The sequence below is a fragment of the Symphalangus syndactylus genome, chromosome 24 (assembly GCF_028878055.3).
Source record: "Symphalangus syndactylus isolate Jambi chromosome 24, NHGRI_mSymSyn1-v2.1_pri, whole genome shotgun sequence".
NCBI classification, from domain to species: Eukaryota; Metazoa; Chordata; class Mammalia; order Primates; family Hylobatidae; genus Symphalangus; species Symphalangus syndactylus.
Genome location: NC_072446.2, coordinates 41792751 through 41811262, shown reverse-complemented (window position 1 = coordinate 41811262; position 18512 = coordinate 41792751). Strand labels below are relative to the sequence as shown.

The 18512-nt window shown below is 42.2% G+C and overlaps 1 protein-coding gene across 4 annotated transcripts in view; it reads left to right on the top strand.

Moving 5' to 3' along the window:
* The first annotated feature begins 202 nt into the window (after window positions 1-202).
* The window catches only part of CSNK2A1 (casein kinase 2 alpha 1), a 70587-nt gene continuing 52277 nt past the window's right edge, over window positions 203-18512 (top strand). The window contains exons 1-2 of one of the 4 annotated variants that reach the window (XM_055266449.2): window positions 220-376; window positions 16128-16244. The gene's annotated coding sequence lies outside the window, so the exon portion shown is untranslated. Of the gene's footprint in view, window positions 377-16127; window positions 16245-18512 lie in introns of all 4 variants that reach the window. The other 3 variants (XM_063633789.1, XM_055266448.2, XM_055266451.2) reach the window with 3 other exon arrangements.

The window sequence follows — 18512 nt, the reverse complement described above, 5'->3', positions numbered from 1 at the left end:
AGGTTCGTGTTCTCTCTGTTGTCACTTGTTAACACCATTGAAATAAAATGCGCTTAACTATTGCAAGTCTCCTTATTCTGCTTGGCGTTGGGAATTCCTTCCATTTTGCACCCTGGGCCAGAACTGAATCCCTAAGGCTACAATAGGACATCCCAGCATGGCCGCACTCAGAGAGATTCCTCTGGGGGCGGAGTCGGAAGCTGTCTCGCCCCGCCTCCTGGTAGGAGGGGGTTTCCGCTTCCGGCTGCAGCGGCTGCAGCCTCGCTCTGGTCCCTGCGGCTGGCGGCCGAGCCGTGTGTCTCCTCCTCCACCGCCGCCATATTGTCTGTGTGAGCAGAGGGGAGAGCGGCCACCGCCGCTGCCGCTTCCACCACAGGTAACTTGGGAGCCGCCAGATGAGGTCGTCGGAGGGTGGGGTGGGCCCAGGATAGGGCAGCGGAGCGTGGCCAACCCTCACGCTTCCAGCAGACTCCCGAGCGGCCCGTCGCCTTCCCCTGCCCCCACCTTCACACATAAACCAACCGAGGCCCCTGCAGCCCATCGGGGAGGCCCAGGGCCACCCCCCAGGGCGGAGGGCGAGGTTTGGGGGCAGAGGCCGATGTGAGGGTGGGAACCGGCTGCTGGAGTCCAGCTTATTGCAGAGGAGAGGGCTGGACTGGGTGGGGACTAGGGGACAACTTGGAGGAGGGGGTCGTCAGAGGGGGAAGGGAACTTGAGGGGTGGGGCCGCAGGGGGGTACTGGGGGAGGGTGCGGAGGGAGTGGTGCCTGCTGGGTAGTGTGCAGTGAACCCTCCCGCGGAACTGGGCAGCTGGAGTAGGGGCCTTCTTAGGGTCCCTCTGGGCGGGGCTGGGCTTCCCACCTGCAGAGTGGGTGCGAGGTGGAGAGAACCCCAGGCGGGGTTGCTGGGGAGAAAGGGGGAAGGGACCAAGACGTGGGGCAGAACGTCTGGAGTTGGGGTTAAGGACTAGTTAGGAGCCTGGATAGAAAAAGAGGTATGGAGAGAAAGCTTGGCTAAGAGTATATATGTTGGTGACCTTTTGAAAGAGTAGGACTTTTCAATTTTGTTTTTCGTTGTGTGTTTTTTGCAGTGTTGGAACATTGCTAGATTAAGCAGGTGATGGGTGGAGCTTCTGTAGTTTGTTTTGGGGAAGCAGAGTCAGGGTCAGGAGAAGTTGCATCTTGGCTATTGCTTTGTGTGGAGGAAAGAGTTCTGAAAAGGAGGTGGCAAATTATTTGGGAAGACTTGATTACTTTTCAGCTGTTTAATTCTACGAGAATGGGACATGGGGAGAGGAAATGAAAACTGAGAGGCTGGGCGTGGTGGCTCACGCCTGTAATCACAGCACTTTGGGAGGCCGAGGCGGGTGGATCACGAGGTCAGGAGTTCGAGACCAGCCTGACCAACACGGTGAAACCTCGTCTCTACTAAAAATGCAAATATCAGCCGGGCTTGGTGGTGAGTGCCTGTAATCCCAGCTACTCGGGAGGCTGAGGCAGGAGAATCGTTTGAACCTGGGAGGCGGAGGTGGCAGTGAGCTGAGATCCGCCACTGCACTCCAGCCTGGGCGACAGAGCGAGACTCCGCCTCAGAAAGAAAAGAAAAAAGAAAAGAAAACTAAGAAGGGAAGATTTTTCCAAGAATTGGAGACTTCATTCCATCTGAGGAGTGCAGTATAGGCCCAGTGGTTAAAAACCAGACTGCCTAGGTTCTCAAATATCAGGGCCATTGCTACTTAGCTGTGTGACCTAAACTCTCTAAGCCTCAGTTTTCCCGTCTGTAAAAGGGGGATGATGGTATTTTCTAGCTTGTGAGTTTATGAAGAAGAGTAAATAAGACAATTTGTGTCAAGTGCTTACTTCAGTGTCTGGCAGGTAGTAAGTGTAGTAAGTAGCTTTTACCTGTCACTGTAAAGGAACTAGCTGGTATATTTGGGGCTCTTCTGTTCTAAGTAAAATTTACAGTCAAGAATTTGACTGTAGACAGGGCTTTAGAGTATTATCTTTGTAATTGTTGTAGGGTTTTGTTGTAAGTCATTTGGCTTTACTGGTTTGGTGGACCTGGGGCTGAAAGTCCAGTACCAGTGCTAGTTCTCCTCCGTGATATTCTCAAAAGTTCACCCGCAGTCTTAGCAGGGCATGTTTTTGTCCTTCTGTGACTTTGAAATACTTGGCTTTGGTTTGCTATTGGGGGAGGGTGTATGACTTGAAGAAAGAATGCAAGATTGGAAATTTGCTTAGATTGATTAATCAACTGATTATAAAGTTAGGTCCCCGTGAGGTGACTTTTCTTTAAAAAAAAAAAAAAAATGCCTAGTTATGTACTCTTGTGGAATACAGAGAAGAGAAATACACATTTAAGGAGGAGCATGGGTTAGTTTCTAAGTAGTTATGGGTGAAGTGCCTTGCAATTTGAGGATGAAACAGGTGGCAACTCCCTTTCCATACTGCGCGTTTAGTTCCTTTGCCTACTCACTCATCCAGAGTGAGTCCTTGTTTTTACTATTGTCTCTATGTCTGAACGTACATCTTTGTGCCACATAAGTAAAGACATATGTATGTATGTATATATACTTCACATAAGTAAAATATATACATCTTTACTTCACACTCTGTTAAAGAAAGGGGTGATTTTCTTTAGGAAGTGAGTTTAAACCCTTCCATAGGACTTGGATTTGTAGTAGACAGAATTACATCTCCCCCTTCCCAAGATGTCAATACCTTGATCCCCAGAATCTAACTATCCTATGTTACATGGCAAAAGGAACTTGGCAAGTGTAATTAAGGTTAAGAATCTTAAAATAGAAAAATTATCCTGGATTTTCTGGTGGGCCGAATCTAATCACATGAGTCCTTAAAAGCAGAGAACTTTCTCCAACTGGCCTCAGAGAAATGGGCAGAAAAGGAAATCAGAGATTTGAATCATGAGAAGGACTCTATTTGCCTTTGCTAGAGAGGACCACATGGGAAGTTATCAGAAGGAATGTGGGCAGCCTGTAGTGGCAAAGACCAGTCCCTGGCTGACAACCAGCAAGAAATGGGGACCTCAGTCCTGCAACCAGAAGGAAACTGAATTTGGCCAACAGCCTGATTGAGCTTGGAAGTGAATTTCCCAGAGTTTCCATCAAGGAATGCAACCTTGAGACACCTTGGTTTTTGGCCTCATGAGACCCTAAGCAGAAGACCTAGCTAGCCAAGCCCACCCAACTTCTGACCTGCAATAACTGTGAGATAATAAATTTGTGTTATTTTTAGCCACTACATTTGTAGTAATTTGTTATGGCAGCAGTAGAACACCAGTATAGATTTTGGTACCAGGAGTGGGGTACTATTACCTAAAAATGAAAGTGGCAGTAGATAAAGATTAGAATTATTTTGAGGGGCTTGATAGAAAAAGCCTAGAACACAGGAGGATCGCTTGAGCCCAGGAAGTCAAGGCTGCAGTGAGCGATAATGGCACCACTGCACTCCAGCCTGGGTGGCAGAGTGAGACCCTGTCAAAAAAGAAAAAAGAAAAGGCCTAGGACAGACTTTTAGTAGCAATATGGATGTTAATGACTGCTAGTGAGGGCCCAGACAGAAGTGAGGTGTTTCTTATTGGAAACTGGCAGAAAGGGGATCCTTGTTACGTAGTAGCATCTAAGTTTAGCAGAATTGTATCCTATGGTTATATGGAAAGCCAGATTTGCAAGTGATGAACTTGTATATTTAGCTGAGATTTCCAGGCAAAGTATTAAATGTGCAGCCTGGTTTATTTGTGAATGTGAACTTTAATGGAGTGAACCCCTGTGGAATACTTCCAAAGCCTATTAGGTTCTTGAGAATTTTATGCCAACATAAACAATTTTAGTTTGGATTGAAAGAGACAGAAAGTAATAGGGCTGTTGGACCCCCCAAATTCTACTGATAGGAAGCAGGCTGATAAAACTACTCACATGTGAATGTGTTGCTTTTCATAAAAAAAGCAGGGTGACTCAGACGGAGATAGGAGAGCCCAGAGGGGGGGTGGAGCTAAAAGCTGGAGAGGATTTTTCCCAGGCTTTGAAATGGAATGGAGATTCCCTAGATTTTGAAACTGCGTTGGACCCGAGGCTCTGTTTTCTTTTACATTTTGCCCATTTGAACGGGAATGTCTATAACTGTTATTCTGTACATGTCTCACAATAGTATGTTGGGAGTAGAGAACTTGTTTTCTCTAGGAATTGTGCCCCAGGAATTGGGTTTACTGTTTTATCCCCAGAACCTCATCCACACCTGAATAAATGAATGAGATTTGGGACTTTTGAAATGATAAGCTTTAGATGGGAAACCTTTGGGACCTTGGGATGGGATGGATGTATTTTGCATTTGGGACAGAGATGAATCCTTGGAAACCAGAAGGCAGACTGCAGTAAGCAGAATGGCTCCCCTGCGATTTCCATACTATAAACCCTGGAACTTGAATATATTAAGTAGATTTAATTAAAGTTAAGGATCTTAGGTAGATTATCTTGGATTTTCTGGGTGGGTTTATTCTACTCACATAAGCACTTAAAAGCAGAGAACTTTTTCTGGCTGGTGTCAGAGATGAGGCAGAAAGGGAAGTCAGACTTGAAGCATGAGAAGGACTCAGCCTGCCATTACTGGAGGGGACCAGATTGAAAGCGTGAGACGGGGAATGCAGGCAGCCTCTAGTAGGAAAGGCCAGTCCCAGCTGACAACCAGCAAGGAAGTGGGAACCTCAGTCCTACAGCTGCAAGGAACTAAATTCAGCCAATAGCTTGAATGAGTATGGAAGCAAATTTTCCCCGGAGTTTCCAGCAGGGAACCCGCCCACTGGATACCCTCATTTAGCCCTTGTGAGACCCAGTCAAGCCCACTGACTTCTGTAAGATAATCAATTTGTGTTGTTTTGTTTGTGATAATTTGTTATGACACAATGGAAAACAAATACAGGGGTTTTGCTGGTTTTATTTCAGAGTCTTTGGGATATCATTTTCTAGAGAACAAAGATAGCAAAGATTCTATAAAATGATTTAGTCCTGGAAGACTCCACGGAATAATGGTGTTGAGTGGAACCTGTGCCTCTTTTTTGATGTTTGAATATTATTATTGTCCTTAGATGCAATTTGAAGGGGCTTGATGATCAGCTTAGTGAAATGTAGTTTCTGAAGATCTAGGACATTGGTAGGATTTCTGTAAATAGGTGGTTCTTCCATATCTTGGATAAATGACATAATTTATCCATTAGTTTTTATTGGCTTAATAATGGGTTTCTATGACAGCCTTTTAAGGCTTATTTCATATTTTTTTAGAGGAGATGGAAATGAGTGATACATTTTTGTGAATTTGTAACTGTCTCTCTGTTCTCTCACACCTCCCACCCAACCCCAGCTCAGCTCAAAGTTGTAAGATCTTTTCTCCCTGTCATTGTCTGTTGAGGTTGTTGAGTTTAAGAGTCAGATCTGGGAATCATCACTACAGAATGGCGTTTCTAGCTTTTAAGAAAAGTCTTTTGTTTTTGTTCTTTAACAATATCCTGTTGATTGGATTCATAAAATATGGACTAACTAAACTTTAGTCAGAGGATGAAGGAAATGAGACCATTTCTTTTGAGTTATTACCTGAATAGAAAGATGATTACAAGATAAGCATTTCAGGGTATGAAAGGCTTTAGAGATTATGTTTGACTTTGGGTTTAGAGTAAGGGAAATTGGGCCACGTGAATGTTAACTGGTCTACCAAGATACCTCAGCCCTACAGCTAGTCTAGAATGCTGGTCCAGCCAATAGAGAGTCATGACTTTTGAACTATGTTCCCTGAGTACCCTTTTCTACTGTTGGCCGGGCATGGTGGCTCACACCTGTAATCCCAGCTCTTTGAGAGGCCAAGGTGGGCAGAAGACTTGAGGTCAGGAGTTCAAGACCAGCCTGGCCAACATGGTAAAACCCCATCTCTACTAAAATTAGCTGAGTGTGGTGGCATGTGCCTGTGGTCCCAGCTACTCAGGAGGCTGAGAATCACTTGAACCTGGGAGACGGAGGTTGGTTGCAGTGAGTTGAGATTACGCCACTGCGCTCCAGCCTGGGGGACAGAGCGAGACTCCGTCTCAAAAAAACAAAAAAAAAAAAACAAAAAAAAAAAACAAAAAAAACAGACAAAAAAAGATGTTAACTGTCTGTAATATTCAACTATATGACAACTTTTGCATAAATATTACAGTATGATTTGTACAAGTTCAGAAACTGAAAACCAATATGATTTGCCATTGAATTAGGTAAGGGCTTAGTATTTTAAGGTAATAAATAATGTGATTCTTGATTTGAAATGAGAAACTGGATTTTGATCTGTCACAATTCTTGGGTAACCTGGATAAGGTTTGTTTCATGAGAGTATTAATGTGTTCTTATACCTAAATTTCTTTGAACTTCTGAGATGGATAATTTCGAAAGTAGCATGTCATTTAGTTTATAGAGAAATCTAGGCCAGCCAGCTTTTCAAATGAAGAAATTCCTCTAGAATTATTAAGGAAAAGTAGCTGCTGTCATTGTAACAAAGGATGTATTTTCATTGGGTGATGGACAATTGGTAGTTTTCTTACGTTGAGTGCTCCCAGATGTACTTTTTTTTTCACATGTAGAAGTCAAAGATTGAGTCTTTTAAAAAGTTTAAGGTGAAAGCATTCACAGTATCACAAGATACTGCTAGGAGTGGCATTTTAACTGGTTTCTACAAATTCTGTCTTTCAGTCTTAGCCATTAAAAAACCCTACGTAGCAACAGTTGCTATGGTGGGCAAGCTTCTTTACATTTGTGGTGATAATGTTTTCTTGCATAGAAAATACTGTGTTATCTGAGGTGACAGTTTTAGGGTTAAATACCAAGGTACAAGTTAGATTAATGCTTTATAATTTTTTATGTGTGACATCTTAAATGCCCTTATATTGGCTGCTCTTTTCTTTTTATACTTTCTTGTCTTGTGGGTTTTTCTGACAGGTTTTTATTAGCTGAAACATTTTAATTTGCTTGGAAAAGTGAACACTTGGAATTTTCCTGAAGTTATGACTAATGCCTTAATGGGCATTTCTCAGTTTAGCTATCTCATCAATGTTCTATAAATTTTAAGAAAGCTACCCTGTTTAAAATGAATGGGTTAATTATTTTCCAAAAAATGGGATCATGTCATATCCAGAAGTACAAGATAGTCATTTGGGGTTATTGAATTCATAACCACTCAAAAGATGTTGTTCATTCAGCAGATCCTGAGTGCCCGCTACATTTCTGGCAGGTATTGTGCTAAAGATCTCCAAACTATCGCTGCCCTCCAAGCTCAAAATTGAATGACATTTTCTAATAATAGGCATATCATACCACAACTTAGCTTTTGGAGGTGTTTTCTTATGATAACTCCTATTTGCTTTGTATCTTAGGTATAGTTTTTGTAAACAGCTACAGAAATGAGAAGGGGGTAGAATAGAGAATTAATTGAGATCGCGGGTAGGGAGGGGAAGGCAACAGGTTAGTGGGAAAGAACTCCCACTTTGAGTTTGGGGAAGTTTACTTAACCTCTTCAAGTCTGGGAGTTCTTGTGTCTACAGTTCGGATAACAACTACCTTGGGCAACTTACTAACTTTCGGTTTCTTCACCTGTAACGTGGGAATTAGTAGGACCTACCTCAGGATTTTTGTGAAGATTAATAACTAGACTACTAGCTAGTATTATCATCTCAGGATTACTGAGGATTAAAGGAGAAATTTATAAAATGTCTGGCATATAGGTGCCCAACATTAGTTCTTTCCCTTCTCTTTCAGAGAAAAGAATGTGTTTATTGCCAGTGCTGTCATTCTTCATTCTTTATTTTCATTTTCTGCTGCCAAGAGTTCTTATTTTTTTAATGAGACTTTTGACCTGTACTTCCTGTTTCTAATATAGCCTGTTGGGTGGGTGAGGTATGAATTGCTGCCTAGGGGTGGATCAGTATGTAAGTCACGCCCAGTGTAGATTACCTCAATTACTCGTGTACAGTGTCTATTATCTAGTCTTGGTGAGTCTAGGATTATTTTGCTTCTAGATAGAGAAGGTAATATTCCCATCTCAGACTCAGGAAAAGGTCTACCTTTGCTCACCTATAGACCTGTGAATATAGATCAGAGGTCTTAATCCCAGTGGTTCTCTGATCACAGTTTGGGAATTGCTTGAATATTGTGTGTTAGGGATATGTTTGGAGGAGGCCAGCTCCCTGCATTAACATCTTTTCTATGTCTTGCTCTCTCAGGTAACCCACTAACTTGCTTTCTTGTTTGCTTTGTATTATTAAGTGATAAACTGTAGGCAGACCAGGAACTTGTATTTATCGAAACTTTAAAACTTTTTTTTTTTTTTTTGAGATGGAGTCTCGCTCTGTCGCCCAAGCTGGCGTGCAGTGGGGCAATCTCTGTCTCCTGGGTTCAAGTGATTCTCCTCTCTCAGCCTCCTAAGTAACTGGGATTACAGGCGCGTGCCACCCCACCGGGCTAATTTTTGTATTTTTAGTAGAGGCGGGGTGTCGCCATGTTGACCACGCTGGTCTCAAACTCCTGACCTCAGGTGATCCACCCACCTCAGCCTCCCAAAGTACTGGGGTTACAGGTGTGAGCCACTGCACCCGGCCAGTGTTTTGTGTATTTATGATTATATAGAATGGCTACAAATGGCTATCTGCTTTGGAGTTGTCTACCTTTTGTAAAAAAATGAAAATAGACTATTGCCTAGCAATTAAAAGTATTCAAACATGTATTTTGCTACATAATTTATTGTGAGAAGGTTATCAATGTCAAATAAAATGCTTTCATTATTTGCTTCTATTTGTCTGTCTTCCTGACCAGTTCATTTTTCCTTCCAGTGAAGCCATCTTGACCTAGGGTTTTCTTTGTGGGTAGTTTTTAATTTTTTTTGTAGAGACAAGGTCTCACCATGTTGCCCAGGCTGGTCTCAAACTCCTGGGCTCAAGCAGTCCTCTTACCTCAGCCTCCCAAAGTGCTGAGATTACAGTCATGAGCCACCACGCTGGTCTGAAGAATTTATTTATTTTTTATTTTTTTTGGGAGATGGCATCTTGCTGTGTTGCCAGGCTGGAATGCAGTGGCACGACCTTGGACCACTGCAACTTCCACCTCCCGGGGTCAAGCAATTCTCCTGCCTCAGCCTCCCAAGTAGCTGGGACTACAGGCGCACGCCGCCACGCCTGGCTGTTTTTTTTTTTTTTTTTTTTTTTGTATTTTAGTAGAGATGGGGTTTCACTGTGTTGCCCAGGCTGGTCTCTAACACCTGAGCTCAGGCAATCCACCCATCTCGGCCTCCCAAAGTGCTGGGATTACAGGTGTGAGCCACTGCACCTGGCCTGGTCTGAAGAATTTTTAAACACCACAGCTAAGGACCTGAGCATTCATCTGCAGCTACCTATATGCTCTTGTTACATACAGTTGTTATACTAGTGGGTTTTTCGCAGCCATCTTTTATGACTGTTTTTGGAAAACGTCACATTGACCTTCATACATATTCAAAACTTTAGGCTTTGTTGCATCTGGAGTCCAACACTGAGGCCCACAGATGTCACCAGCCCCCAGCCAGCATGGTGGGGCATGTCTCAGTTGTCTTCCTTTCCCCCTTCAGCAGCCACGCAGAAAAGCTTTTCCATCGTTTAGAATCTGATTTTTATACAATTGTGGCCTGGTGGCCAGCCCATTCAGGTAAAAGAATAATGAAGAACCCTGATTATTGAAACTTAGTATCCCACCCCCACCTTGCCTCCAAATTTAAAGCAGTTCATTTTATTATAGTGTTTTGGATAGGCTGTTATTCAGTTTGGAGAACTAAGGAAATAGTATTAAATTTAGTGAAAAGAACCTATTTAGGCTTTGGATCCTAAACAGATCTGGCTTCCACCACTTAGTAATCCTGCTGTTTTTGGCAGATTGTTTAACCTCTGAATCTGTTTATTTCTAAAATCAGATTATGCATCTGATACTGTGCCTGATTTGTAAGAGGCATTCAAATGGTAGCAGTAGTTATTACATTCATAAGTGCTGAATTTTTCTTTAGATTACTGTATATCCCAAATGAAGTTTTCCATCTTTTGGTTCCAGAGGGTTATATCCAGTGAATAAAGTTTCACATTGTGACTTTATTTTGCCTATGTGGCATGGTAGAAAGGTGTATAGATGATTATATTATAGGAGACAGTACTGGAGTTCCGATTTCTCTTAGGTGTTTGGGGTAGAACTGTTAATCCAAATCAAACTGCTTGGATTTTCTTCTAACACCTCCCTTCATTGGAAGACCTCACACTGTTGGCTATGTCATTTATGTCACACTGTCACTCAGATCCCTTTTCTGGGTTGAAGGTGGAGAAATATAATTCACATAAAAGGCCCAAATGCTAATGTTTTCTGTTTTACTGTACTTCCTGGCTTGTTTTATGGGAGTAATACTTCCGTGTATTGCTTTAATTTTTTTGTATGTATGTATTTATTTATTTTGAGACAACGTCTCGCTCTGTCACCCAGGCTGGAGTGCAGTGGCATGATCTCGGCTCACTGCAACCTGTGCCTCCTGGGTTCAAGTGATGCTCCTGCCTCAGCCTCCCAAGTAGCTGGGACTACAGGTGTGCACCACCACACCTGACTAATTTTTGTATTTTTAGTAGAGATGAGGTTTTGCCATGTTGGCCAGACTGGTCTCGAACTCCTGACCTCAGGTGATCTACTCGCCTTGGCCTCCCAAAATGCTGGGATTACAGGCATGAGCCACCACACCTGGCCTATGTGCATTGTTTTTAAAAACAAAAATGTTGTATGTTTTGTATGTAGGAATAAAAGCAGAAGGTTCCCAGGGGCATGTTAGGGTGTATCATCTCCTAAAGTTAAATATTCTGCAAGTTTACACAAGCAGTAACTTCATGAATTACCAAGTATTACTGAGAGTATTTATGTTCCAAATTCAAAGCCTTAATCAAACCAGAAAAAAACATATTCTGTTGGGTTTGAACAGGTGGTTTTCTTATTCATTGTATACTTAGAACCTTGGGACTTGAAGGTCAGAGAGTCAAGGGAACTGCCAAGGAGTTAGTTGCTAGATATTTTTTTTTTTTTTTGAGCTGTATATATTTCCCCACTTGAAAAAACAAAAACACTACTACTTATATGGCATTAGTATGATAGGTGAGAGAGAATGTTGTTGGCCATGGTTACCACCTTAAATTGACATGGGAAAAGAGAATCAATATGAATGGAGGAAAAAAACAATAATTTCATTTAATCATACATTTTTACCATTAACCTGTTTTCTTTTGGCTTATTCTTCTGAGCTAGGGTAAGCAGGCTTGGTTTGTCTTTGTTGTTTTTGTTTTTTGTGTCAGTGACCTCCAAATAGATGATCTTCCAGACGAAATGGTTGCCTGTTAGTACATCTGGTCTATATTTGAAAGCTGCAAAAGGTGATTGCGTATCTCTTGAAATAAGGGGAATTGTGAAATAGTTTTCTCAACCTGCTGCATGGATTTTGACTATTCAGGTCGTGATCTCCGCAAGTTACTTAAACTAGAATTTCTCAACCAGTGTATTGTGTCAGGGTGCGTTACAGATGTGTTGAGATACTGGTCCCCTCACACCTCTGGCCATTCATGCAGAATATAGTTTGGATACAGCATCCAAACCAATGACCTCAGATCCAGAGCAGTCTTGATCATTTACCCCATTGTGCCATACAAATATTATTTTCTGTCTTGACTTTAAAAAAGACTGGGCGCAGTGGCTCACGCCTGTAATCCCAGCACTTTGGGAGGCCAAGGCGGGCGGATCACAAGGTCAGGAGTTCGAGACCATCCTGGCTAACATGGTGAAACTCTGTCTCTACTAAAATACAAAAAAAAAAAAAAAATTAGCCGGGCGTGGTGGCGCTTGCCTGTAGTCTAGCTACTCAGGAGGCTGAGGCAGGGGAATCGCTTGAACCCAGGAGGCGGAGGTTGCAGTGAGCCGAGAGCGTGCCACTGCACTCCAGGCCTGGCGACAGAGCGAGACTCCGTCTCAAAAAAAAAAAAAAAAAGTTAAAAGTTAAAAAAAACTGGGAGCACTAATTTAGAAAGCTCAGTAATTGGATATCTTAACGGTTTTAAGATTCAAGGGGGTAAACAATCTGAAAATAATCTTGGCTTTAAGTTTTTAAAGCCATTTTAAGGTACCTCTCTGACCCCCAAGTAATTCTCTTTGGACACGTGATTCAAAGGATATGCTTTAAAATACAAGACTGTGAACGATTTAAGGTTGGACAGTAGTGAAGAAATTCAAGTTCTTATTTTCTAAGCAGTAATGTGAGGCAGAAATAAAGTTCCCTTTCGTAAAACTGTTATCTCTACCTGACTAACTCTGAATGCCACTGTATCTTTTCTGAGGCTGACATTTTGTTAATCATTCATCAAGCTTGGGTCTCATACTCTGGAGCCTAGGATGCATTGTCTTCTTGTCTTCTTTCAGGAAAGACTGGCATATACTTAGTTTGAGCAGTTTAATTTTTTAACATTTATGTAAATCACCAAGTTAGCCTTCTTAGATGAGTTTCTGTTTGTCTAACTCAGGAATTATTAATTTTGCTGGAGTTTACAGATTTCCTGAGCCTGTAATAATTTTTTTCTTCAAAAAGAAAATGTGTGTGTACATGCTACTTTATATACATTTACCAGAGAGTTCATGGCCACTGATCTCATTGTTGAGCTGCATTTTCATTTCCAAAATTTGTGTAGTCTGAATAAGTGTTCCCCCATCTTATTATTTATTTATAAATTTATGTATTTAGTATAAACCAGAGATTGATTGCTCAAATGCCTTCAGGAGTTGAGCCAATAAGGTAAATGAAGAGTTGTCCAGGTTTACGCGTGGTATCTCCATTGGGTGTCTTTTAAAAGAGCCAGTTGTTGGACAGTCACAGCTTACCATATCCAGCTGGTTTTTGTCAGTGCAGGAATGAAGAATCATTGTTACCAGACAGACCTACCCGCCCTCCCTCCTCCTTTATTTCTTTTAAGAAATAGAAAGTTAATTTTTTTTTTTTAGTGTTGGTAGCTGTCACTTTGAAAAATATTAATTATGAAAAATTTTAATACATAATTCAACTTAATACCTTTTTTTTTTGTTTTTTGAGACAGAATTTCGCTCTTGTCGCCCAGGCTGGAGTGCAATGGCACGATCTCAGCTCACTGTAACCTCTGCCTCCCAGGTTCAAGTGATTCTCCTGTCTCAGGCTCCCAAGTAGCTGAGATTACAGGTGCCCACCACCACACCTGGCTAATTTTGTATTTTTAGTACAAATAGGATTTCACCATGTTGGCCAAGGCTGTCACAAACTCCTGACCTCAGGTGATCCACCTGCCTCAGCCTCCCAAACTGGTGGGGTTACAGGTGTGAGCCACTATGCCTGGCCCCTGATTTACTTTTTAAAAACAGTGTGAAGGCTGGGCACTGTGGCTCATGCTGTAGTCCCAACACTTTGGAAGGCTAAGATGGGATGATCACTTGAATCCAGGAGTTCGAGACCAGCCTGGGCAACATGGCAAAACCCTGTCTCTACTAAAAATGCAGAAAATTAACTGAGCGTGGTGGCTTACACCCATAGTCCCAGCTGTTTGGAAGGCTGAGGTAGGAGGATCACTTGAGCTCAGGAGTATGAGGCTGCAGTGAAGTAAACTATGATCATGCCACTGCACTCCAGCCTGGGTGACAGAGCAAGGTCCTGACTCTAAAAAAAAAAAAAAAGTGAAAAACTTGTACACATATGCACCTAGTGACATTATTTCATAGTAGCCAAAAAGTGGAGACAGTCCAAATATCTGTCAATCAGTGAATGGACAACCAAAATGTGATATATTTATACAATGAATTCAGCCATAAAAGGAAATGAACTACTGATACTTGGCAACAACATGGATAAACTTGTAGACATTTTGCTAAGTGAAAGAGGCCACATATTGCATGATTCCATTTATGTGAAATGTCCATAATAGGCAAATACATGAAGACAGAAAGCAGATTATTGGTTGCCAGAGGCTTGTAGGAAGAGGCTATTGGGAGTTAATCCTCTGAGGTACTGGGTTTCTTTTTGAGGCAATGAAGTGTTCTGGAATCAGATAGTGGTGATGGTTCCACAGCATTGTGAATATATGAAAACACACCATTTTAGGGTACTGGTTGTACCCTAAAATGATGAGTTTTATGTTACATGGATTTTATCTCAATTTTTAAAAAGTAGTATGTGAGCCAAATAGGAGATACACACACAGAGTAGTCCTGTTCCCAGCCATCTGTGGGAAATATATTCCAAGATCCCCAGTGGATGCCTGAAACCACAGATAATACCAAACCTGATTATCATCAGTTAGAGCACAGTTTTCTGTTGATGTCTTCCACCCACAAATTTAATGCCTTTCCCATTTTAACTAAGCATTTATCACATACTGCGGTCATAACTTTTGCAGTTTGAGGTACAACAGCAAAACAAATGTAAATTTGTTTTTCCCTCTTCACATTATCACTGATAGAAGATTTGTTCTTACCATAGATCTTAGCAATTTCCACATACTAATTTTTTTTTCCATGTTAATTCAAGAACTTTCACCTTTTTACTTAAAGGAAGCACTTTACAGCTTCACATTGGCATTTCCAGATTCTCAGCATCGCTACTCTTGCACTTTGGGGCACTTCTTAAGTAAAATAAGGGTAACTTGAAGACAAGCACTGCAATACTACAACATTCAAGTAACCAAGAAGGCTACCAAGTGACTAATGAGCAGGTGGCATATACAGCTGGACAAAGGGATGATTCACATCCAGGGCTGGATGGTACTAGATGGTGCAAGATTTCATCACATTACTCAGAACCATGTACAATTTAAAACATGGCTGGGTGCAATGGCCCATGCCTGTAATCCCAGCACTTTGGGAGGGTAAGGCGGGAGGATTGCTTGAGCCCAGGAGTTCAAGACTAGCCCGGGCAACATAGTGAGAAACCTTCTTTACAAAAAAAAAATAGCCAGGAGTGGTGGTGCATGCCCGTGGTCCCAGCTACAAGGGAGGCTGAGATGGGAGGTAGAGGCTGCTACAGTAAGCCACAGTTGCACCACTGCACTCCAGCTTGGGTGACTGAGTGAATCCTCGTCTCTAAAAACAAACATGGAAAATAAACTTATGAATTATTCATTTCTGGAATTTTCCATTTAATATTTTCAAACTGCAGTTAACTGCAGGTAACTGAAACCATGGGTATGGGGGTTGGCTGTGTTTGTGGTCACCAGTTTATAGTCCCTTGCTGTGAATCTAGACAAATGTTTTCCAATCACTACCTCTGACATTGGGAAGGTTACGCAGTTTTGCCTTCCGTAAAATGAGAAAGACATTACTTAGGTCATGGACTTGCTGGTTTAACAGTGATAAATCTGGCTGGGTATGGTGGCTCATGCCTATAATCCCAGCACCTTGGGAGGCCAAGGTAGGAGGATTGCTTGAGCTTAGGACTTCTAGACCAGCCTGGGTAACATAACAAGACCTCATTTCAGCAAAAAAAAAAAAAAAAAAGAAAAAGAAAAAATTTAATTAGCAGGGGACAGTAGTGTATGCCTATGGTCCCAGCTACTAAAGAAGCTGAGGGAGGAGGATTGCTTGAGCCTGGGAGGTCAAGGCTGCAGTCACCCACCCTGGGTGACAAAGCAAGACCCTGTCACACACACAAAAATGATAAATCCCAAGAATCAGTGACTGACATAGGCATTCACATAAGATCTTCAGAATTGAAAGGCAACCAGTTTTTACTGCCCTTACTTCCAGCCTATTCTATTTTTGTCAGTTTTAGGACAACCTACCTTATTAGCTGTTGGTTATTGATCACCTGCAGAGATGATGGTTGTCTTCTGTGTAACCTGCCACCATGGCAGTAAAGAAGGGAGTGGGAGAAGGGTGATAATCCTTATATTCTGCAGTTTTCTCACTTTAATCAGGTAGGTTAAATAACATATCCAACATCAGATGTAGGTTGTAGTGGTTCTAGTGTACTTATTCTTTCTGCAACCTTACGATGTCTTTTAAATCCAAGATCCATTCAGTAACGGAGTACTGAACTGTTTTTGTAGCTCTATCAAGGCTTGTCAAGCAGTGTGCTCATCACATGGTAAATCATGCAGCCTGGAACCTCATAAAATCTCCAAGAAACATCATTCACCCATACTGACTAGTTTCACATCTCTTTGGTAAGTGATAGTAGGAAACCTTTTCCCCCTGATTTAAAAAGGATGGATGCAATAATATTTATAGGTAAGACTGAGGAGCATTTTAAAAATCAACCACAGGCCAGGCACAGTGGCTCATGCCTGTAACCCTAGCACTTTGGGAGGCTGAAGCGGTTGGATCACCTGAGGTCAGGAGTTTGAGACCAGCCTGGGCAATGTGGTGAAACACGGGGCATACACCAAGAGAAATAAATCAAAGTCTAAGTACTTGAATTCATAATCTGAGGAGAGAGCTGTATGTAAACAAAACACATTCAGTGTGACAATGTCAGAGACTATATGAGGTTGCTTTGGCCCTGTAGAAGAGGTACTTGGCCCGTTTTGGAGAAAGATGGGAATGCTTCATAGTGGATGTAAAGTTTGCTGATTCTTGAAGAGTGAGTAGGATTTCCCCTAGCAAGCACTATTGGAAGGCATAATCAATGTATAAAAGCACAGAGACCTGGAGAGGAGTGGGAAGCAAGTTCAGTCAGTTTAAACAAATGTTTTGAAAATGTTAATCTGTGCAGTACAAAGACATTAGGATAGAACAGGTTGAAACAATACTGATTGAATTTATTGGTTATGGGACTATTTATGGTTTTCATTTTTTGTGTCAGTTTTTGTTTTTTCTCCCTGAGAATCAGACTGGGATCTTGTATCAGTTTTGATAAATTATTTTTCTTCTGGGAATTTGAAGTTTGTGGGCACAAAGTTGTTCATGATATTGTCTTGTCTTTTTACCATCTGTAGGATCTGTAGTGATGTATCATTTCCATTCTTGATATTGGACATTTACCCTAATATTCATTCTCTGTCTCTCTCTCTCTGTTTCTCTCATTCTTTCTTTCTTTTTTTGAAACAGAGTCTCACTCTGTCGCCAGGCTGGAGTGCAGTGGCATGATCTCAGCTCACTGCAACGTCTGCCTCCCGGGTTCAAGCGATTCTCCTGCCTCACCCTTCTGAGTAGCTGGGACTACAGGCGTGTGGCACCACACCCAGATAATTTTTTATATTTTTAGTAGAGATGGGGTTTCACCATATTGGCCAGGCTGGTCTCGAGCTCCTGGCCTCATGATCCTCCTGCTTCAGCCTCCCAAAGTGCTGGGATTACAGGCATGAGCCACCACACCTGGCCCTTCTTTTTTTTCTTAAATCAAGCACACTTACATTTTGAATTTCTTCCCCCCCCCACCGCCCTGCAGAGGCAGGGTCTTTCTCTGTCGCCCTGGCTAGAGTGCAGTGGCATGATCATAGCTCACTGTAGCCTCGAACTCCTGGGCTCAAGTGATCTTCCTGCCTTAGCCTCCTGAATAGCTGGGACTCAGCTAATTTTTTCCATTGTTTTTATTATTAAAAACAATTTTTTTGAGATAGAGTCTCACTGTGTTGCCCAGGCTGGTCTCAAACTCCTGGGCTCAAGCAATCTTCCCGCTTCAGCCTTCCAAAGTATTGGGATTACAGTCATGAGCCACCATGCCTGGCCTAATTTTTAAATTATTTTTGTAGAGATTGGGGGTTGCACTCTGTTGCCCAGGCTGATGTCAAACTCCTGGACTCGGACAATCCTCTGCCTCGGCCTTTCAAAGTGTTGGGATTACAGGCATGAGCCACGGGCTCAGCACGAGCCTTTTTAAAGACTCAACTGGTTTTGTGGATCCTCTTTGTTTCATATTTCTTTGATTGCTGCTTTCCCCTTTTTTTTCCTTCTACTTTCTCTGGGCTTCTGTTTTCAAATTTATTGAGATATGTGTAAGTTCTTAATTTTTAGTTTGCTTTTCTAAGTTCAAGTTTATGAATTTTCATTTTTGAATCAGGGATTTGCTATGTCACCCAGGCTGGAGTGCAGTGGCATAATCACAGCTCACTGCAGCCTCCACCTCCTAGGCTCAAGTGTTCCTCCCATCTCAGACTCCTGAATAGTTGGACTACAGGTGCATGCCACCACACCTGGCTTTTTTTCTTTTTTTTTTTAATAGTTTTATTTTTAAATTAAAAAAATAGAGACAGGGTCTCACTGTGTTGCCTAGGCTGGTCTCCAAACTCCTGAGCTCAAGCAATCCTTCCACCTTGGCCTCAGCCTCCCAAAGTGTTGGGATTACAGGCATTAGCCACCGTGCACAGCCTAATTGTTTTTTTTTTTTTTTGAGATGGAGTCTCGCTCTGTCGCCCAGGCTAGAGTGCCGTGGCGCGATCTCGGCTCACTGCAAGCTCCGCCTCCCGAGTTCACGCCATTCTCTTGCCTTAGCC